The following is a 23,898-nucleotide window of genomic DNA, read 5'->3' on the forward strand; positions in this document are numbered from 1 at the left end:
AAAATTAAAAATGGAAACATCTAGATTTCTGGTTTCTATTCTCAAACTCAAGGAATCTGGCAAGACTCCATTTGGTAAGGTAAGCCTCTCTATATACAATTTGAGGTACTCACCACAGATTCCCACCCCCCAGTCCATGTCCCTCCAACAGTGGATCTCAGCAGGCTCAGCTTGCCACGGCCTGCCTGGCTCTGTGGGGATGGGATTTGTTATTCCGTGGTAGGTCCATCCCTTTCAGGGCCCACGGACTGTAAAACCCGGGCCTGTTCCTTCCTTTCTCTCGCGGGAACTCGTTTCCTGGATACTTTGGTCTTGTGCGTTTGTTGGGTTGCGAGCACCTTTAGACTGGCCAGCTGTGTGCCATCTTAGAACAACAGTTCCGAACTTTCCCCAGGAAGTTCTTGGGAATATGAGAAAAAAAAAACAAAAAAAAAAACGAAGAAACGAAAAGATCTCTATGGCCTTTGGTCCCCCCTCTTCCAATTCACACATGCAACACCTTAACCAAAGCTGCAGAGTCACAGATCCACGGCGCTCAGTGGCAGCCACGGTAGAGCTCACGGAGCAGACAAGAGCCGTCTTTTCCAGTCACCTTAACCGTGTGCCAATGCTAGGGGACTCCGCTCTGGACTAAGGTCAACAAATGTGGCGCGCACTGCCCAGCTGCTGGACAGCAAGATGCTCATGGAAATGAACTTTCAGCGGCCTCTGCCCTGGACTTGAGGGCATATTTGCTAATTTGAAAAACCCTTGAACTACCATGCAAAGAAGTTGCAGCTGGCTTTAGACCCAGGACTGCCCTTGACAAATCACCATAGTCTTTATATTGTTATGAAAAGAACACATATCCAATTAAGAAAGCTTTTCCAAAAGAAACAACCGAGTCCCCGCCCCCTCAGCCTCTCCCCACTGCTGCTTTTGTTGGGGGAATAATGCTGGGCTGATGGGAACATGGATAAATTAATTACAGGGTGAAATGTTATTCATGGGAAAAAGGACACCAAATCTACTCACACAGGGTCTGACATTTGAACATAAACATTGCCTTTATATTTTTCCTTTTAAACTCAATTGGTCCAGTTTACCCAGACATGGGTATAATCCCTTTAAACACCATGGATTTAAAGTTGAAAAGGTAACAATATGCTGGGTGTTCTCCTAGGTCAAGGAATATGGAGATGGAGTGAGATCCACATCTCAGCTCCTTGCATGGCTGATATTATGTTGGTCTCTCTCCAATTCCTGAGAACACAGCAGCCCTATTGTTGAAGTCCTTGAAATGAAAGGACAGTGGCACCCCTGCACAGCACACTGGTACAAGCAGCCTTCCCAGGAAGGGTGCGAAGGGTGTGTGTGTGTGTGCACGCGCGTGTGCACGTGTGTGGGCATTGAGGCTGGAGGTTGACACTGGGTCATTTCCTTAGTCCCTTTTCACCTTAGCTTTTGAAGCAGAGTCTCTTGCTGAGCCTGGATCTTACCACCTTACCTAGACTGGGTGGCCAGCAAGGCCCACGAATTCTCCTGTCTCTGCCTTCCCAGGGGTGGAGTTTCAGGCACGCACCTCAACATCCATCTTTTTATTTGGATGCTGGGGATCCAGAAAGGCCCCTTGCCTTGCAGTCGCCGACTGAATCCTCTCCCCAGCCCAGTGAAGATCCCTGAATTTTCAGGAGCAGGGTTGTCTGCAGTCACAGTCATGGTTTCTGGTTTTTTGTTGGTTTCTCCATCTGGAGCTTAAGCCCCGAGGGGCAGGTGTGGATGGTGGATGTGTCCCCATGGGTACTAAGTGAATGCGAGAACAGAACAGAAGCAGAGGCAGAGGTGGGCAGGACTTAGAGGGAAGCAAAATATTCAGATGAAATCTTTAGAAAGAGCAGACGCCAAAAATCTATAGTGTAAAATTCATAAAAAACGTAAAAGGATTTGGAAGACAACCTCGATCTTCCAACTGTGTTCTTGGTTTACATGATATTCTGATCCGAGCATAGACCCATTACCTTAATTTTTTTCTCAATAAAGAAAGCACTGACGGCTTCTCAATGTGTTCCGTTTGTGGAGTTCCTATGTGGGGAGGGCACAGGACCCTGAGTCAAATGTATGTATGTGTTTGCCCGCCTTGCAGGGCAAAGTTAGGGTGCCAACCCTCCCTCTCACCAACATGCCCTCTTTAGACCATACAGACTTTCCGACAGAGTAATCGCCACTCCTTGTTGGGAACACCTGCGCAGTTTCCGGCAGCTCCAGGGTCGCCCTTCCTCCCCACAGTGCTCTTAGGTTTTTCTTAGTGTTTTTCTCTTTTTTCGTTCCTGAAGCCCTCACCAGAGGTCATCCTGGATCTGCTTTAGATGACCTTGAGCGTGCCATTTCAGGGCATACCGTTTCCATCTTAGCTTAGCCATGAATGGCTATAATGGATCACATCTTTACCTGTCAGCTTCCAACGGGCAGACTCTAACAACCAGCTCTGCTTCAGTCCCACCGTGACCAAGGAGGAACCTGGTCATGTGGCATGAGCCTTCTGGGCATTTCTGAAGTATCTGGCAACTTGTCTATCCATGATTTGGGGGAGTACCCTTTCCTGGAACAATGGCAGCCCAGGCTGCATCCCCTGGTGGTCTCTGGGCACGAAAGAGCCTCAGGGAATGGGGGGTTGAGTTGAACTCAGTGGAAAGTTGGAGCATGGATATTCAGACCAGAAACGTGAGTAAGAAGAACGAGTGTGAATGGCAGTATCTAAATGAAAATCTGCTGTCGTGACAGCCGCTCAGGCGGCGGCTCCTCCGACATTGTTCTTTCGGAAATCACAAGATGCCACCGAATTGAATAAATGGACAAGGAAATCGTCCTCAACAAAGGCCACAGTTACTTCGTGTTCTGTTTCTCTTGGCAAGAGTGACCCAGATGAGGCGGATTCTGGAATGCCTCCTGGGGTCCCGGGCTCTGAAGCCAGCCAGCCAGCCATTCACTGACCCCGAGCAGGGGAGTAGAGCTTGGTTTCTGGTTTCGTTCATGTGTCACTCAGAGAGTCAGAATACCTGTTCTATTTCCCTTAGACTGGTGTTGGGTGGACGTGTGAGGAAGTCAAGTCACTTCCTGTGACTTGAGAGAATGAATTGTAAATAAGAAAGATGGGTGGAGAAAGATGTTATAAGAAAGGGGAACGGAGGGGGTGAGTCTGAGCAAAGTACATGACGCACAGGTACGGTTGTGTTGAATGAAATCCATTCCTTTGACACTTAATTTACACTACGGGAGAAAGGAAGGAAGAAAACTAGAGGAAAGCATCCTAGATGAGGAAGGTCAGGGAGTTCATGCTCTGATCCATCCTCACCTCGGAACACACAGCCATGACGGGTAATGTGTTACAGATAAAGGGCTGAAAAGAAATGTCTGGTTCAGCGGAAACAGGAAAGAGACTGCTAGAACACCAGTTCACAGGGCCCTTTGTGTAAAGCCAGCACGGAACCTGGCCTTGCTGGGCAGACCCAAGTGTCCCATAAGGAAAGCCCACAGGAACCAAACATGGCACACAAAGTCAGCAGCCCGGTGGGACTCTGAAAGAAAGAACAGTGACTCACCACTACTCAGAGACCAAGGAAGAAGACGACCCAAGGCCAGAGGAGACCTAAGCCTAATGACATACTGGCCTCATGAGGGGAAACTGTCCCTAGGGGTTCTGTGGGGGAAGACCCCTCATGTTCCTGTTCTAAATCTGGTCCAGGATGCCGTCCAGAGTTGAGGCAGAAACTATTATACACTGACGGTCGAGGAAGGACTGGCCAGATGGGATGAAGGCAGCTGAGCGGAAGATGAAGGAGATAAAGAGAGAACTCACCCAGGATGAGGCTAAACCGGTAATTCTAAAGCATATGATGTGTTGTAAGAGTAAGGGCACCGAGCGAGTCTTCCCTTAGGTGACAGAGTTAACACACACGGAGACCAGACCAAGACGGAGAATCACAGGACAACACAACTCCTGAACACAGATGCCCAAATACTAGACCAAGTATTAGCAGATAGAGCCCAACAATTCTAAAATAAATAGCATGTGCTAATTGTGGTAAGTTATCTCTAGAGACATTAGGTTGTAATCACGTTGTGTAACATAAGGAAGTCAGTAGGTGCTTTCACATATTAGCGGTATTGACACAAATACGATGGTGTGGTGGTTAATTTAATCAACCTCCCTAGGACATGAAGTGCCCAGACATTTGGTCAAACGTTATTCTGGGGCTGAGGAGATGGCTCAGTGGCTAATGCATTTCTGACCAAGCATGAGGACCCGAGTTCAGGTCCCCACCACACATGTGAAAAGCTGACAGTGGTGGTGCATGCCTGTAACCCCTGAGCTGGGCGGGTAGAGACAGGCGGATCTGGGGGCTCGTTGGCTAGCCAGTAAGCAGGAACTGCAGTCTCCATGTTCAGAGAGAACCTGGCTTAAAAAAGAAGGTGAGCCGGGCAGTGGTGGCGCACACCTTTAATCCCAGCACTTGGGAGGCAGAGCCGAGCGGATCTCTGTGAGTTCGAGGCCAGCCTGGTCTACAGAGTGAGTTCCAGGACAGGCTACACAGAGAAACCTTGTCTTGAAAAACCAAAAAACAAAACAAAACAAAACAAAAACAAAAACAAACAAACAAACAAAGGGGAAGGGAGATAGAAGACAGCCAGTGTCAGCCTCAGGCCTCCACACGTGCATACGTGGGCACCAGCATACCTACACATACGGTACATGTACACACACACACACACACACACACACACACACACACACACCACACACATACACATACACCACACACATACCACACACATACCACACACCACACACACACACACACACACACACACACATACACACACACACACACACACATACACCACACACATACCACACACCACACACACACCACACACACACACATACACCACACACATACCACACACCACACACACACCACACACCCACACATACACCACACACATACCACACACCACACACACACCACACACCCACACATACACCACACACATACCACACACCACACACACACACATACACCACACACACACACACCACACATACCACACACCACACACACACACACACATACACACCCACACATACACCACACACATACCACACACCACACACACACACCACACACACACACATACACCACACACATACCACACACCACACACACACCACACACCCACACATACACCACACACATACCACACACCACACACACACCACACACCCACACATACACCACACACATACCACACACCACACACACACATACACCACACACATACCACACACACACACACACCACACACACACATACACCACACACATACCACACACCACACACACACACATACACCACACACATACCACACACCACACACACACACACACCACACACACACCACACATACACCACACACACACACACACACACACACACACACACCACACACACACACACACACACACACACACACATACACCACACACATACCACATAACACACACACACACACACCACATACCACACACACACTTTCTGGATGGACGCTTTGATGAAGACGTCTTGGGATGAGATTCATATTTAAATCCAACACTGACTAAAGCAGCTGGCTCTCCCAGCTGCGGGTGTCCTCGTCCACCCCGCCTGCGGCTTCACTAGAACCAACGGCTTCACCCGACTGCGTACAATATGGAAACAAAAAGGATAACTTCGCGGCAGACAGATCTGATAAGCTCTGCTTGAGACAGGTGACCGAGGCCGCCACCGTCAACACTCATAAATCACGATGACAGTATGTGCGCCTGATATGATGTGAAGAAAATAGCTTGTCCCCTCTGCCGCCGTCCTCTCAGTGACCTGTAACCCCAATCTCGTCCTAAGGCAAGCATCAGACGGGGTCCACCGGTGGGACAGCCTACAAATCACGGAGTGCCCTCCTCTAGACATTCAAGGGCACGAGGAAAAGAGAGCGCCTGGGAAATGGCCACACACGGTGGGGGCCCAGCGCGGCATCAGGAGACAGCGTGATCCGAGGATGTAGGGAATGGATGTCGGGTAAGGGTTTCAAAAGCAGAAATAAAAAGTTATGAATTTACTAATCATGCATCATTCCTAGTTCGCTGTAATCGATGGGGCATACAGATACAGCATTTTAATACGAGGACCTGCTTGTAGGGGACGTGGGAACCCTGTTACTATCTTTGCCATTTATCTGAAATTCCAAAACCCAATGCAAAATGTAAAAATCTCGTAAAAAGTAAAGGGAACAGGTCGGTTAGCTCACCGTTACCCTAAGCACAGAGACGAACCCCTCAACTAAGAAGCAGAGCAGGAGATGAGCTCAGTGCACCCTGATTCCTTCTGCATGGCATTTGAGACCCGGAGAGCTTGGGGGTGTGGTTCCTTCAGGGAAGCAGAACTCGGGGTGACTGGGTGACATCACAGGAGGAACTTTGGGGGCTCAATTAGCTTCCTGTCTCTGACTGGTGGGATGAAATGGGTGTGTCCTTTTATTTCTTCCCATAAACTTTAATATAAAGGGGAGAAAACAAGAACGACCCGGAACTGTGTGTGCCCACACAGACAAATCTAACCAGACAGCGCTGGACACAAAAGGTTTCGAACAAAAGATGCCCTTTAAAAGGGAGGTTATACTTGCTCATGAACAAAATTTGTTCCAACCATTCAAAATACTCAAAATTGCAAGATGTAAGCAACATCCACCCCTCCCCCTGGAGGTCCCAATGGCAAACAGGTGCTATTCTACCAAAGTGCAGCCTGGGGAATCGATAAGTTTACTGAGTAGGTTTAGAGGACAATGGTTGAAGGGCACAGGTGGGAATGTGGGTGAGCTATAAGGAGGCACACTGGAAAGTCTGCACCCAGCGCGGGAGCTGACTTCCCCATGGCTGCGTAGATGGAGCCCTCTCCCTCATCCTTCTCATCTATGTCCTCTAGCCCCTAGGCCAAGCAGAGTTAGGGCAGAGCCTATTGGGAGGGGTAACTAGGTATGGTGGCAAGGTCCTCATGACCCTCTTGGCCTCCTTCTTCTCTGAGGGGAGGTGGAAAGAGGCCCAGTGATGACCTTTGGCGAGCAGGCCCAGCAGAATTCCTGAAGATGGTGCCACTTTGGCTCAGAGGCTAGTCCTTTACAACACAAGGTCTCATGCAGCCCAGGTCAGCCTCAAGCTTACTTACTAGTTAGTAGAAGATGACTCTGGTCCTCCTGCCTCCACCTCCCGAGTGCTCAGTTAACCAGAGTGCACCACCTCCTGTTTTTATTCGGTGCTGGAGATGGAACCCAAGGCTGTGTGCGTGCCAAACACATAGCCTACACCAGGTAAGCTGCGGCCTTGGTCCATGCAGCTCTTTCCATGTTATAAAACATGGAGCTGGCTTGTAACTTAGTAACAGAGCATTAACTTAGCATGTCCTAGGCTCTAGATTTATCCTCAGCACCGCAGAAAAATCTGAGGCTCGTATTGTAAAATGTGGCTATGAACAGTTGGATTTAGCTACATGGGTAACTAACTATGCTTTATGCTTGTTTCTGGTTGAAATATGTGTGTATATATGTAAATGTGAACAAATGTATGCTTAGAGAAAGATAACTAGGTGGAGTCCTACAAGAACACATGACTAACGCTGTATAGAGCAGCAGCTGAGGAGCATGAAGAAGTACTCTGCCGTCAGCACCCACCTTCTCTGTCGCTGGGGACGATGGACTTCCCAAGCCGAAACGGAACAGCAGCTTTTCACTCAATGGCTCTAAGCTGAAGTCCTAAGACCTGACCTTTGCTTTTACCAGCCCCATGTTACCCTCCTATCTTCTATGAAATCTAGTCTCACAGTTCCCTGGGAGAGCAATTACATTTGCTGACAAGCTTGCCAGAAGCCTGGAACAGTCAGATCCTGGAGGTCAGTGAGAAACCTACCCGGCTGTTGGCTCTTCACTGTCCAGCCTGAGCCGAGCATCTGCATGGCTCTAACAGACCGAGCAGGACTTGAGCCTGGCTGGAGTCAGGGTGGAGGAGGGCGGCTGAGCTCTCAAGATATCAAATGGGTCTTAACAACATGTCAGGGTCCAAATCTTAGACTTAGGTCTCACCTCTTAGAGTGTACAGGACGGAAGTGAGGGTGATGAAGGGTTGATCTGAGTAGCTGTGTGGAGGTTGCACTAACAGAAAGAGCAGGGTGAAGAGACAGACAGATGGACTGAGGAGCGTTCTAGGTTAGTCAAGTTTGTCTTCTGAATGTGTGATGTCTGAAGTATCTAAGACTAAAGGTGGGGACTTGACTATTGAGTCTGGACCCGCAAGAGGCTCAAATCTACAAGCACACTGGGTGTTCCAGGAACACTTGATGCCAGGGAACTCATGACACCTTACCCTAGAGAGGGTGAGAGAAGTCTGGGTACCAGGTCCAGAGCCAGTGCAGGGGTTAGAGCGCCTCAAAGGAGGAGGGAATGGTTCGGTGAGCATGTGAGGGGAGCAAAGGCTGCTCAGAGCTAATGTGGCAAGGTCCCGTTTCCTGCGGGGACTCCAAGGCAGGCAGGGAGTGGACAGCTTCACAGAGGGAAAGGGGAGGGCTTCGGGTCTGCCCTGGTTGGAGGCTCCTGGCCTGGGAAGCTGCAGGGGGGCTAGTGGGAGGTAGGTCAGAGGGCATGTTTGGCTGCCTCTGACGGGACAGAGATGGGGGAGACGTCAGGGACTGATCAAGCCCTGGCCCTCTGGGCCGAATGCTAAAGATGTGATTTCTGAGCTTCCTGGACTGGAGATAGCAAGCTGACTTCCTCCGGGTCTGACCCATGGCAGACTGGCTTCCTGGCTGCGTTGTTTTCTTATTTGTAGATAAAGGAGATGGTGTTCCAGGCGGGCTGCTGTAGGTGGTGAGCCAGAGCTCTGTTGTCCATGTGGTTTGCTCACCGTCCATTGGTACACTGAGTCTCTCTGAGAATCAAACAGGGCAGGAACCCACAGGAGAAAGAAAGAGGGGGAAGGAGAGGAGGGGGAAAGGGAGGAGGGGAAGGGGAGGAGGGGGGATACGGAGGGGGGATAGGAAGAAAGGAGAGGAGAAGAGAGAGGAGGGGAGGGGGAGGGGAAAGGAGGGGAAGGGAGGGGAGGGGAGGGGAGGGGAGATACCTACCAGCAGAAACATCCTCTAGGAAGTCATGAAGTCTTAGCGGGGGGTGGGGGTGGCACACGGGACAGTGGCAGAAGCTGCTTACCTATCTCCTGTCGGCTAAGAAGATGATGATGACAGGGAAGGTGAAGGTGTTCCAGACAAAGAGGAAACCCAGCCATTGCTCCTGCTGAGTTCTCAAACGCAACACACACACATCTCCTTGTGGCTTGAAGCAACAGTGAGCTCAGAAATAAATAACTTAAGAAGAGAAAAAACTTCCACTCCTTCTGCGACACCAGCTGCACTCCCTGAGAACTGAAGGGCCGGTCCGCCACCCCCCATGTTCATTACTTGTCTCCTTCCTGTGACAAAAGGAGGGTTTGTTTGGTCCTCACCTCACAGGAGGTGAGGCAGGAGGCAGGGGGTGGCTGGTCAGTTTCCAATCAGGAAGCGGAGAGAGATGAATGTCCCTGCTCAGCCAGTTTTTTCTCCTTAATTAGTCAAAGACTCCAGTCCACGGAGTGGAACCATCTAATTCAGGGTGAAACTTTCCACCTCAATTAATCCAGTTTAACTATAATTTCTCACAGGGGTGCCTAGGGACTTGTTTCCATGGTGACTGTAAATCTTGTAAAGTTGACAGTCAATATTAACCGCCATAGCCTTCTGTTCTGAAGAAGCAATTCCCAGCCTAGCCCTGGGTTCGTGAGTGGTTAAAAAGCCCCAGCCAAGGCAGCAGCCCAGGCCCGGGCACTTCAGCTGTAAAGCCGGGGCTAACCCCTCTCACTCCCATTTCACGGACTCCCACCCTCAGGTCCCTGTAAGACCGTGTGTTACAGACAGGGAGAAGAAAAATTGTTTCTGTGTTTCACCCCCTCGTATTTCACCCTGGGAACTTCAGACCAGCCCCAGGACTGGCAATCCCAAGCAGGGGTTGTTCAATAATGCTTTTTATTATTATCACAAATGCAGGGTTCTTCTACCGAAGTACGGGAACCATGTTTCAAAAATCTGCAAAGTGGAAAATAGGTGAAATTTACCAAGAAGTCAGTGAGTTGCCAAACAAAAAAAAAAAAAAAGGGAGGGGCATGAAGTTGAGGGGCTGGGGGTGGATCTGAGAGGAGTTAGGGGAGGCGTGGGGGATGAATATAATCCGAATACATTGAATGAAATTCTCAAAGGGTAATAAAAATATTACATACTTTTTAAAGTGGCCCAGTCTCTCCACCTAACATAGCCCTTCTAGAATCATCGTACAGTCATCTTGTTATTTTTATCTTATTTTGTCAGTTTTTGGAGACAAGCTCTCCTTCATGTATGTCAGGCTGACTTTGAACTCACTTTATAGTCAGAGATAACCCTGAAAGAGAGCCTGCTTCCTCTACATTCCCAGCGCTGGGATTACAGATGTGCGCTGTGGGGACTGGAGCCAGGGTGCTGTGTGTGATGGGCAGGTATTCTGCCAACTGAGCTCCGCCCCCGACCTCCCTCCATGCGGTCATCTTTGATGAGCAGGGATTTCTGCATCTCCGTGCCAGGGACACTCTCCTTGCTTGGTGTCCAAACAATGCTTGTTTCCCCGGAAACTTCCTTAAAGATGCCGGAGGCTGAAGAGCAGAGCAGGGTGGGAAGGGACACTCCTGAGTGACGATGACGACGTCAGTTCCAGCTGTGGGTCTTCTGAGACTCAGGCTTTCCTTCCGGTTCTCCTGTCCCTAACAGCCCAAGCCCAGATGGCTCTTGTCCTCCAGTGCCCTGGTGTGGGGAGTTATCCTACAAAAGCCCATTCATCAAAGTCTTGGTTGTGGCCCCTGGCACTACTGGGAGCTCGTGAAAACTTTAAGATGTGGAGCCTAGTGGGAGGCTTTCAGGCCTTTGGGGTGTGTCCTCAAAAGCCATGGGGGAGTCCTGACCCTCTCCCCACTTTTTACTTTCTGGCCATGAAGTGAGCGGTTTCACTCTGCCTTTGCCATGATGCCCTGCCCCACCACAGGCCCCAAAGCAATGGGGCCAATTTACCCAGGACTGACGCCTCCAAGACCGTGAGCTCACATAAACCGTTTCTTTTTCTAAGCTGGCTTTTCTCTGATATTTGTTGTAGGAATGGGAAGCTGGCTAACATTCTACAATCTCCTGGCTGGAGATTCCCTAGTCCCTTCCTATCTGCCTTCCACACAGCCACCAGAGAGTCTTCCAAATCCCACCGTGCTGCCCTGCTCCCCTACGAAGTCCCAGTGGCTTCCCTTTGCTCGGAAGTTCTAAGGCAAGTCCCCTAGCAACACAGCAAGTTCCTTCACATTCTATCTCCAATGAGTTGTTCTCAACCTTGGCTACATTCCAGATCCGGAGGAGCATTAAAAACTGCCCATGAGTTGTTGTTTAATTAGTTTGGCTAGGTCCCAAGTATCTGAATTTTTATTTCATTTCCCAAGACCAGGTGCTGCCTTGTGAACTAGTTGTGGATTCCTGTGCCGCCACTGGAGAGCTGGCTGCTTCCTAATCTCAGACCCCAGGAGCGATGCAGGAACTTGCCTCGGGGCTTGAATCATTTTCCTTCCACTCTTCATCATTGATAGGCCGTCTTCCGCATTTAGAGATCTAAACCGAGAAAGCTTCCGTGTTACCAAGTCTGGCCTCATTGCTGCGCACAGCAGGCTTGCCCGTGCCAATAACAGGCTACCCCAGAGCATGCCTTGTGAGGGTTTATAGTCTCACCTTGACAGGGTTGAGAATCACTTGGAGATCCATTTCTGGGATGTCTGTCAGGGATTTTTAGGTGAGTTCAATTAAAGTGGGCAGATTCCCTCTACCTGTGAGCAGCACCGTTCCCCAGGCTGGAGTCCTGAACTGCACACGGAGAGGCCGGAGGAGCTCTAGCAGTCATCCCTCTCTGTGCTTGACTACAGACGCCTCAACGTCTGCACCTGCCTTCAGCACTAGGATGGCCTGAACCCCAAACTGTGAGCCCAAACAGTCCTCCCTTCTTACGGTCAGGTCATGTTGTTGCAGCCATGAGGCAAGTAACTAATATATGTTTCTTTGGCATATGGATTATTGTGGCCTAAGGACCTTTGAGAACAAGAGATTGAGGAAAAGGTCTAAACACACAGAGTAAGTTTTCATACTAGAAAGGATCATGGGGACGCCACTTTCTCAGGAAGACCCTTAACAGCACAATGGAGGAAGACACAGACATAAATATCTACAATAGATCTCACTGATCAAGTCTGTTTATCACTTTTCCTGGTCACTTTTCCATAGCTTACCTCACCTACCCAGGAACATTCAACTCCCCCCCCCCTTTTTTTATAGCTGAAGATGGCATTTAAGCCCAAGTCTCAACCTTATAATTGGGTTGCTCATTTTGTAGCACTAGGAATTTCTCATCATTTGTCAGGCAATGTTGTTGCAAAGTATCTTCGATGCCATGTTCTGGGGTATTCTTGAGATCCCAGATATCACCTGTCAAACAGTTATTGGTCTTTTGGAAGTTGAGATGATCATTCCATTCAAATTTTGTTGCTTATTCTGTAAGACACAGCTCAGCCTGGCTCACTCAGTCTTCATGATTCCTGGGCTGCACCTAGCAAGAGTCAGTCTCTGTTGGTTCTCAACATGCTCAGGTTAAGGTAATGAAAGTCAGCCTCTGCTTCATGCCACCTCTTGGTGTTCATGGCCAAAACAACAAATCCTGCGGGAGCAAGTATAAAGGCAAGGCATCTTGAGAAGTGTTCATCGCCATGTGTCACACTCATATTTGGCTGAATTTATGTGGTGTGGCTGTTTTGGAAAAACGCTTTCAGTCCCTTACTACATGTATCAGAATAATTTCCTGTTGACTAAAAGATGTCTTGATTAATACAATGTTTCCTTTCAGTACATATAAACATCAAGGGACAAATTCTTCAGCTGAATTCATCAGAGAGACATATTGCTTGATTGGTCTTTTTTGTCTCCTTTTGAGCAGGTTTTCTAAAATACCAGATTTTATTTTAATTATTTCCCCAACAGCAGCAAGTTCTGGCACATTGACAACACCCAGGTCCTTGGCAAGAGAGGAACCAGATGTATGCCAGAGTCCCAGGACCATTTCCAAGTACTAGGAAGTCATCGGGTGCCTCTCAGGAGGGAGGCGCAGTCTCTGGGGATGGACTGGGGCATACTGTGCACTCAGCCCTTGGAGAGGGAAGCAGAGACACTTCTTACAGATGGGCCTTGTCTGAGTACTTTTAAATTTTTGTGCAACTCAAGCTGCTTCTCCAACATAGAACCTCCCTCCACCAGGGCCGCTTGTGCCCACGGAAGACTTCTTGTAGCTCCAGAGGACACCGAATTGCCTGAAAAGAGCTATGGAGAGATGTGGAGATCCTTGTCATTGGGACCAAAAGAGACTGTGCCGCATGATAAGCTATCGTGGTGCCAAAGGAGAGACATGTGGAGAACCAGGTTTGTTTCGTGCAGACAGCAGAGACGGTGTGCTCATCAAAGAAGCTGAGAGCCTCTCACAGCTCCACTTGGAGTGGGGAAGTGGTTCGTTGCAGAGGTGGGAAGACACTTCCATCACCAGTCCCAAAGCTTGTTATTTCCCTGGAGGTAGATACTCTGTTGTCTGAGAAAGATGAAGTCATCCCTGTTGGTTTCAGGGTGTGTACACGGAGGGGCAGGACCCTGAGGGGCCGGACGGAGGTGGATTAGAAGGTTGATAATGTCTGGATCCAAGAGGTGGTGGCTGATGAACCACATGGGCATGCTAAGGAGCCAGCACTCACCTGGGGTGTGGAGGCTGGTTGGTAGAAGACAGCTCTGAGTATGTGGGCCCAAGCCAGTACCCGGGAACAAGCTCAGACATGGGGACCCACCCCTGAACTGTGATCTCATCCCTAGCAGGCCACCACTCTACAGCTGGCTTGTCCACGACTTCTGCACATGGAGAATGGTACCTGCTCATCACCTGCCTAGATACAGCCAAACGCTGGAAACAATGTGCTCCAAAACAACCCCAAGCAGCTGTAAGATCAGCATATCCCAAGCTTGGCTATGAACTTGATGTTATCACTGATTAGCTAATGTGGATCTGTTGGTCCTACATCACAGTCAGCCACAAATATGGAGGCCATGGGAAATTGGGGACTGTGGTGGCTTGGATGAGATGTCCCCACAGTTTTGGGACATTTGAACACTTGGTCCCCTGTTGGTGGCACTGTTTGGGGAGGTTTATGAGGTGTGGCCTTGCTGGAGGAAGTGTGTCCCTGGGGAAGGGCTTTGAGTTTAAGACTGAACCACTTCTCATTCACCCTCTTCCTCCTTGGGGTTCAAGACTTACTCAGCTTCCTGCTCCAGCTGCCATGTCTCCACTATGCCATCATAGACTCTTAGCCCTCTGGAGCCATAAACCCACATAAAGTCTCTCTTCTAGAAGTTGCCTTGGTTGTGGTGTTTTATCACAGTGATAAAAAAGTAGCTCATGCAGGGCCAGAGGAGAGGAAAACATTTCTATGTGGTTTTGCTATTGTTTCAATTATCTGCAATGCTTTCCCTTTTTGGTCTGTGTGGCAGAGGCCTTTCCATTTGTTCGAATCACCTTAGTAACGCTGGACTTTGTTTTTTGAAAGATTTAATAACAGTAATAATAATATTATTATTATTTGAGACATGTCTCACTGTGTAGCTCTGGCTGTTCTGAAACTCGCTCTATAGACCAGGCTGGCCTCGAATACACAGAGGTCCACCTGCCTCTGCCTGCTGAGTGCTGGGATTAAAAGCATGTGCCACCGTGCTTGGCTTACAGTTTATTTTTACTTTTTATTATATGTAAGCGTGTGTGTATCTGTGTAGGTATGTGCATGTGAGTGTGGTGCTCATGGAGGTCAGAAGAGGGTGACAGTTTCCCTGGGGTTGTCCGAGGCAGGTGACCTGCCATGGGTGCTAGGAACCGAACTCAGGTCCTCTAAAGAGTATAGGCTGTCTTAGCTGCTGAGCCACCTCTTCAACCCGGAGTGCTGCCTTTCTTGAGCTCCTCTTGAGAAGAAAGACTCCATCCTTCACTCTGGTTCCATTTGTGCCCAGTCATAGCCAGGTCACGATGAATCACATTCTTCTCGTTCCTAGTACTTAGCTCCTAATTACTGTTCAGAGAATAAGTGAATGAGTGAAGGAAGAGAATTCAGCAGGAAAAGAAACCGCTCTGAATAGCGTCTGCCCATTTCCAAGGTCCCTCAGTTCAACTCAGCTCTGCACCTACTGGGAAGTAAAGGTCACAAGAGCCTTGTTCGTCCCAAGAGCTGCGCTGTCCCCCTTTGTAGGTCATGCCTGTGGTTCTAATGGCTGCTCCTGGCTGTTGTTCCCTCCCTGAGCTCAGGGGACCTCACCATGGGCTGTGATTAGGACAGTCCATCCTCACCCCCAACTCTCGCTGACCTGACTCCACCAGTCAATGAAAGGCTTCACCGAGGGACTACCATCCATTGTTCTCCACAGACACAGTGAAGAGGTGCTTGGGGCACCGGTCCTGGAACACAGCCAGATCGGAGATCACAGTAACACCCCTTTTAAACCACAGGATTCTGAAAGAGGAGTCTAGCCATGTTGGTGACACAACTGGGGTCCCAGCTGTGTGAGAGGTCGAGAGAAGAAAATCACATGTTCAAGACTAGCCTGGGCTACGTAGTGATCTATGGCCAGCCTTGACCCTGTCTTAAAACCCTAAATCAACCAGTCAGTCAATCAACCAATAAATAAACAAGCTCACAGCTCCAGAACTTTGTAGCTTCTCTGTAAGCTTGATCATTGCTTCCATCAGGTATGAATAAATGAAATGTGATACATACACGATGCAATTATCCAGGCCTTGAAAGGAGTGAAGGCCCAACTCATAGCACAGTGTAGATGAACCTGAGAAATAATTACCCTAAGAGACAGAAGCCAGCTACAAAAGACCACATCTTCCATGATGCCATTCAGAGGAAAGCCGTAAGCAGAGAAACCCATAGAGACAGAAGTTAGATGAATGATGGCCGAGGGCTTGATGGACATGCAGAAAAGGGACCAGGATGAAGGAGAGGTGACAGCTAGTATTCAGTTTCTTTCAGAGTGATGGAAATGTTGATGAGCAGGGGTTTCTGTGACTACACCAAAACCCATCGAACTACACATGTTAAGCAGTTAAACTGTCTGTATGTGGATTATATCTCAGGAAATCCATTAAAAACAAAACAAATCAGAAAACCGAATCGACGGGTTGTGTGTGAGAGGTATGAGACAAAAGGGAAGCAGAGACATGGCAGCAGTCTCCCCCTCTGTTCACCCCCACCCCCTACCCCGCAGTCACCGCAGCTAATAAAAAGAATGCATCTATTTGTGCCTGCTTCCTCCATGTGTCCTGAGTGGCTGGTGCACACCTGCCCGCCTTCCGCCTCACCTGTGAGAGCCAACACTTTATTGGTTACTGTCACCCAAGAGAGGTCAGAGCAGGTGTCTGCGAAGGACTAGACGTGGCTTCTGCAGTCACTCCCCAGGACATCCACTGTCGGAGTTACTAAGGTCTTCTTAGAAAGTCGTGGATAAGGTCCAGGTTTCACACTTGTGTAGCAGGAATCTTAACAGTTCTTATTAATAAAATCAAACCTGAGGCCAGTTATTGGGGTGAATTCTGGCAGATCAGATGCAGAACAAGCCACAGCTATCTCACCTTGCCAATTCCTCAGCTGGTCCTGTTTCCTCAGGCTGGAAGCCTCTGAGTCCTCATCCAGAATGAATCTTAGCTGAACTGTGTTGCTCCAAAGCCTGAAAGCTTAACCAGTCAAATGCTTAACCAGGCCAAATGCTTCTAGTTTCTGGTCCTCACGCCCTATATACCTTTCTGCCTTCTACCACCACTCCCTGTGATTAAAGGCTAGCTTTCTGGGATTAAAGGTGTGTGTCACAATGCCTGGCTGTTTCCAGTGTGGCCTTGAACTCACAGAGATCCAGACGGATTTCTGCCCCTGGAATGCTAGGATTAAAGGTGTGAGTGCCACCATTTTCTAGCCTTTGTATCTACTGGCTGTTCTGTCTCTGACCTCAGATAAGTTTATTAGGGTACCCAATATTTTTGGGGAACACAATACCACCACACACTTGCCTGTCAACCAGCTTGACCTGCTGTTCTATCTGGGTGTGAAGCCATCTCCCCCCAGCTTTGATTTTCCACTTCCCTGTGGTATGGAGCGTCTTCCCTGGCTTCTTGGCCATTTGTTTTTGGTCTGAAAGGACAAGGCTCCTCTGGCAGAGCCATGGACCATCTCACCCTCCCTCCCTCTCCTCAGTCCCTTCCCAGGTCACCACTCACTCAGCAAGACAAGGGACTCCTGAACAAGGGGGTCTTAACTGTGGCATGTTTCTGGGTTATTTGTTTGTTTTTATCGTGTGTTATTTTATGGTATGTGCATACGGGTGTACCTGCCACATGGCACAGGTGGAGTTCGTTCTCTCCCTCCACCTTTCCGTAGGTTCCAGAGGTTGAATTCAGTCCTGTCGGCAAGCACCTTTACTCACAGAGCTGTCACTGGCCCCCTGCCCTGCCCCCGCCCCAACCCCACCCCCCGCCCTGGCCCCACCCCCGCCCCAGCTTTGCTATATGTTTACAGAACAATGCTTAGTAAGTGTGTCAATACATACCTTCTCTGTCAGGCAGCTGGCCAATGAGCTTGCAAATGCTCCACACTGGGGGTTATTTTGTTCTTGGGTCCCAATAGGAAATCCCTCAGGAATGAATGCTACTCTGCTCTCAGAAATGATGTGACCACAGCAGTTGCATATGACAAGTCTGAAACTCATACATGTTCCTTCTGTCCCAGCTCTTCAAACTGGGCCCGAGGAGATGCTTCCCGAAAAGTTCCTGGGTTGCCGGGCTTCTCACATCTTTGAAATGCTTTCTCCATCTTTAGTTATTGCTTGCTTCAGTTTAACTCCGCTGACCTTGGGCAGGTGACAGTGTCATAACCAGGGGCCCACAGGAGGAGAACTAACCCGTCCTCAGCACCTGGGGGAAGCCAGGCTGAAGTTTCCATGTTTGGACACAGCCTCCACTGAGGAAACAACCTCCGTGAAATATTTACAGCAACAGCTGCTTGGCCCCCACCCACACAGTCTCAGCCTGACCAGTGGTGTTGGGGACATCTGGGTCTATAAAGGGTTAATGAAAAAGAGGGAATTGAGCTGAATGGAAGCAATTCATCCAACAGTGACTCACTGAGTAGAGACTGCGTTCCAAGCCTTCCGCTGCTGAGAAATCACAGTTCAGTTGGACACAGTCACAGGGTTGGGAGAATTGGGAAAAAGAAGCCAAGTGTTGCCATGGAGTTGAGAGAGGAACAGCTGTGTGGGGAACACCTTGGCTGAGCAGGGCCACATCGTTCTTCCTAGGGAGACTCGGGTGTCAGGCAAGGTTCCTCAGAGGACAAGAGGCTTGAGAAGGGTCTGGAGAGCGATCAGAGGCACAGAGGGGCGGTCAGAAGAGGGCACAGCGGGGAAGCCACAGAGGTGAGGAAGCATAGCGCATGTCCCAACACATCCGTGGTCTGGTCTCCATAAGAGGCAAAGGAAGAGTCTCTCCATAGAAGGGGCCACAGCGGGAGGCTGAGTTTGGTCATTGCAGACATCAGGAACACACCCTTCACCCTTTAAAAATCTTATCTTGACCGCAGTGGGGAGAATGGATAGGGAAGGCTCTTCTGGTCACAAAGTGAGAACCGGTAAGGGAACGGATGAACGAAATAGCTCTGAGGGTGGAACACGGTGGCTACATCCTAAAAAGAGAAGGGACTGACCAGGACTTCAGACGTGGCTGATGCAGGGGACGGGGGCTAGGGCCGCTTCACGACCCTGGCTTGAGTCACCAGGTGGCTCAGGGTACCCATTGCCAAAAGCAGAAAACACGAGGTGCTGTGTCTTGATGCGTCCCCTGAAGTGCGTGGGTTGGAAGTAATTCCTAACAGCAGGGGCGGCCGCAGAGCCTGTGGGGCAGTTCTGCCCGGAGGCCTCTGCGCTCATGAGTGAAGAAGGCTGTCACTGTACTGGAGCTCAAGCAGACATCTGCTTCAAGTGTTGGGCACTCGCTGCCCATGTGAGCCCTCCAGCCATGCCATCCCTGATGCAGGAGGAGGTCCCTTCTAGACATGCTGCTCGAGGTTCTGTGGCTTTTCATTTTTTATCATACGTTACGGGTGTTCCACCTGTTTGCTGTCTGTGTACCGCGTGTGTGCAGTAACCTGCAGAGACCAGAAGAGGGGGTAGGAGCCTCCAGAACTGGAGTCACAGGCGGTTGTGAGCTGCCCTGTGGGTGAACGGAACTGAACCCAGGTCCTCTGCAGTAGCAACACGTGCTCTTCACTGCTGAGCTGGAGGGGAATCTTTAATTTCTTTCTTTTTTTTTTTTTGTTTTTTTTAGGCAAAGTTTCTCTGTATAGCTTTGAAGCCTGTCCTGGAACTCACTCTGTAGACCAGGCTAGGCTGGAACTCACAGAGATCCGCCTGCCTCTGCCTCCTGAGTGCTGGGATTAAAGGTGTGCGCCACCACGGCCCATCTTAATTTCTTTACAGTCCTATAAAAACTTCCTGAGATATGCCGGGCGGTGGTGGCACACGCCTTTAATCCCAGCACTCGGGAGGCAGAGCCAGGCGGATCTCTGTGAGTTCGAGGCCAGCCTGGACTACCAAGTGAGTTCCAGGAAAGGCGCAAAGCTACACAGAGAAACCCTGTCTTGAAAAACCGAAAAAAAAAAAAAAAACTTCCTGAGATAATCTTAGCGTTACCTTGAGAATGTAAGCACTCATTTTCTTCTGTCTAGGGCATTCTTCCCTTCTCCGTATGGCTGAGTCCAACAGTTACTTCCCCCCCCAACCCTGTACTCCCAGGTGTCCTGTGTCCTCGGATCCTATGCGGTGTACTGAACCCACCCGCCATGTCCCCCCTATCCATACAGTCATGTCATAATCCCAGACTCTGTAGTATGTGATTTTACATAGTAATAAGAGGTTTGCTGATGTGTTTACATTATTGATCTTGGGTTGGGGAGATTAGATTATCTTAGTTAGATCATGCGGGTAGTCCAAAGAGAGGCAGGAGGATTAACGCCAGTCATGGGAAATGTGAGGATATGATCTAAGACACAAAGCAAGACTCAGTTTTATATACTGCCTTCACATCGGGTAAAATTGGGATGACCTCTAACAGTCCAACTGGAAGTTCCCATGGACAGACAAGCCACCCATCCTCCTTGCCAAACAGACCAGGGGCGGTTGCCTCTCTTCACTATGAGTAGTAGGTTTCATGGGATTGTTTCATACACGCCAATTGCGTCTCCAAAAGTCAGTTACCTACCCTTTGAAATTATAGAGCTCACACTGTGACGCGAGGGTGTATGTTTGCCCAATTCATGCGTTGGAACCCAATTCAAATGCAATTGTATTAAGGAGTGAGACCTTGTTTGAAGATGTCCCTTCTAAAATCGAGGTATTGAAACTTAATGGCTAACATAACACCACAGCCTTTACGTGGTAGTGTGTACATCTGTAATTTCATCACTCGAGAGGCAGAGACAGGAGGATCCATGAGAGTGCTAGACCAGCCTGGTCTACACAGTGAGTTCCAGGGCTCCCCTTCCAGTGCTAGACCAGCCTGGTCTACACAGTGAGTTTCAGGGCTCCCCTTCCAGTGCTAGACCAGCCTGGTCTACACAGTGAGTCCCAGGGCTCCCCGTCCAGACCCCATCTCTAACAGCTTTATGTTACTCCATAACTAACAGCTACAGCACAAATGCATCTGTCCTGTTTCCAGGAGCCATAGCTCAGGAGTGGTTCCTGTCTTCAGGGCGTCATCAGGCTGGCAAGGTGGCAGCCGGAGCTATGGTCTCAACTGAGGTCCCAGGTTCCCTACCAAACTACACATTAGGCGAGACCACACTGCATGGGAGCTTGTCAGGGCACCTGGGTCGGCTGCTGCCCCGAGAAAGCCCTGGTGCATACCACAAGCACAAGCCTCTGGGCCTATGCTGAGTGGAGAAGACGATGTGCCCTGGAACTCACCCAGTGGGGCTCTGTCAGGTTTTCGGGGGCCACCTGAGGAGAGCCTGCCAGGGGTCCTTGATTGCCATGGTGTGTTTAAAGGGAATTGTTCTGAAACAAAGGGATAGGGCAGCGCAGACTCCCATTAGCCTCTGCTCTGTTAGCCAAGCCTGTTTTCCCGTGGTGGTAGGGCAGGGGTGCGGTTACCTCCTGTTGGTTCCAGGTTAGACTTTGTTTTTTTAAACTGGAGGTGGTCCCCAAGCACTTGCCACAGACGCCCCTCTCCAACAGCAGCCACTTTTTCTTGCCAGCAGGGGGCGCTGCTGCTCCCGGCCTCCCTTAAGGGCCAGCCTCATGTGGCCAAGCCTATTCCAGAATCCTTCTGATGGACTCAAAGCCAACTGGCTGTATATCTTAGTTATTTCTGGAAAATCTCTCTCTCTCTCTCTCTCTCTCTCTCTCTCTCTCTCTCTCTCTCTCTCTCTCTCTCTGTCTCTCTGCCACACAAAAGGGCACAATGCAAGGATGCCTACCATCGTCCGAGGGCCTGCCCACACACAGAGAGGGTTTTGCAGGGCTTGTCCACTCCGAGAATGGAGTGAGACTCCTGGCGGCTGTCTACATTAGTCAGCCACAAACCCTAGATCTTGTCCCTTCTGTCTAGGCTCACAGCATGTCAGGGCTGCTGGCCCTGGAGACACACTGATAGCTATGATGAGGAACTGTCTTTCAGAAGGGGACAACCAGCACTGAATCTCTTCCCCACCTCTGACAGGACTGCCCCACCCACTCTCCTCCATCTCTCCAGCCAATGCCCAGACGCCCTGGGCATGCACTTTACTTCTTTTCTACTGGGAATGTCCCCTTCCTGGATACCCAAGATACTACAAGCTCTGGCCTTCATTTTCTTCAGGTTTCCACGCAAGCTCTTCTTCCGGTAAAACTCCTTCCCCGATCTTCATATGATCCAGGCTCCTTTTGGGACGCTTCCCTTCTCCGTTCCTTCCTGCTGTTGTCCTGGGCTGGTGGGATGCTAAGGAGGGAAGCCTAGCCCCACTCAGGCCCCTGAGCAAGTCCCCCAATTTCCAGCATCCTCAGGACTGGCAAATCATGCATAAGGAAGGTCGTGGGTGGTTGTCCCTCTCCCCCCTAGGCCGAGGTGTCCATAGAGGAGTTAGGTTCTGTCCTCAGTTGGGTGGCAGGGGTGTGAACCAGCACAGGCATGCACTTATCCATGTATTCATGATTGTTCTTGGCCTTGTGTGTGGCAGGATGGTGAGGCAGGCACCGAGCAGGGCCTAGTGGAAAGGGTCTACCATGGTATCCCCGACTGGCTCTCTTCAGGTGGCCCCAAAGAACCTGGCAGAGCCCCGCTGGATGGGCTCCTGGCCACACCACCTTCTCCACTCAGCACAGGCCAAGAGGCTTGTTCTTGTGTTGTACGCCAGGTCCTCCCACCATGGCAGCCATGTTGAGCCTGCCGCAGGCCCTCACATCCCTTGCCTGGCAATGACAGCAGGAGCAGCCACTGCCTGGCCCATCAACAAACCCGTCTTCTGTACCCGGCGGCCTCACTTCCAGTAGCCCTCTGTGAGCTTGTGAGATCAGAAGTTGTCCGTAGGGTTCAACCCTACCTGGGCAGAGCTTAAAGCAAAACAAGCCTTTTAGGGTGTCCTTGTCACCCGCCTGAATGAAGAACTCTCTCCACTGGGGAGGGCGGCCATTAGCACGGTACCATCTCAGCTCATCCAAACCTTGAAGAATCTGGGCACTCTGTTGCATCCAGTGGCCACAGGAGGGCCACTACACCCAAAGGCCGAGCCTCTTAGGATCTATTAGTTGCTCTTGCTTCTCCTTGAGCACCGTCACTTAGGGACCATCCAACAGTAATCCTGTATCCTTTTGAGGAGGATGGATTTTCCCGAGGAAAAAATTTAGGATTTTTTTTTTGGTAATTGGCGATTTCTAAAAATCCAGCGGCACACCCCTACCTAGCTTCTATGGCAGGACCAGCCTGGGTTTCAGGGTTCATTTCATGTCCTGGGTGTCTGCAGTATTTGTGTCCTGAAAGAGTCAGGGTCCATGGCAGGGACCAGCAAATCTTGCCATGCCCATGTGTCTTTCTATAGTTTACATACAAATGTGTATTGTTCTTGAAGAAAAAAAGAACACTGGTTTTAGGCATATAGGAAATCAATCATATAGGAAATCAATCATATGTTAAATTGAAGGAAGCAGCTGGGCAGTGGTGGTGCACACCTTTAATCCCAGCACTCAGGAGGCAGAGGCAGGAAGATCTCTGTGAGTTCAAGGTCAGCCTGGTCTACAGAGTGAGATCCAGAACAGCCTAGGCGACACAGAGAAACCCTGTTTTGAAAAACACTAACAACAGCAAAACTAAAAAGCAAACAAAAAAAAAATTGAAGGAAGTAAATGTGGTCCAAGTTGACTGTAGCAGGAATCTTAAAAGTTCTTATCAATAAAATCAAACCTGAGCCAGGTATTGGGGTGAACTGGAAGATCAGAGAACCAGAACAAGCCACAGTTAACCTCACCTCGCCGGATCCTCAGCTGATCTTGTTTCTTTAGACTGGAAGCTTCTGTGTCCTCATATTCGAATGGCTCTCAGCTGAACTGTGCTGCTCCAAAGCCTGAAAGCTTAACCAGCCAAATGCTTCTAGTTTCTGGTCCTCAC

General features: G+C 49.7%; 1 protein-coding gene across 1 annotated transcript in view; it reads left to right on the forward strand.

Moving 5' to 3' along the window:
* Smim11 (small integral membrane protein 11) overlaps positions 1-14,948 on the forward strand; it is an 81,959-nt gene extending 67,011 nt beyond the window's left edge. The window contains exon 5 of the transcript XR_008218926.1: positions 13,173-14,948. The gene's annotated coding sequence lies outside the window, so the exon portion shown is untranslated. The remainder of the gene's footprint in view (positions 1-13,172) is intronic.
* Positions 14,949-23,898: the final 8,950 nt, after the last annotated feature.

The sequence above is a fragment of the Peromyscus californicus genome, unplaced genomic scaffold, assembly GCF_007827085.1.
Source record: "Peromyscus californicus insignis strain IS unplaced genomic scaffold, ASM782708v3 Scaffold_16__1_contigs__length_79575227, whole genome shotgun sequence".
Taxonomy (NCBI): domain Eukaryota; kingdom Metazoa; phylum Chordata; class Mammalia; order Rodentia; family Cricetidae; genus Peromyscus; species Peromyscus californicus.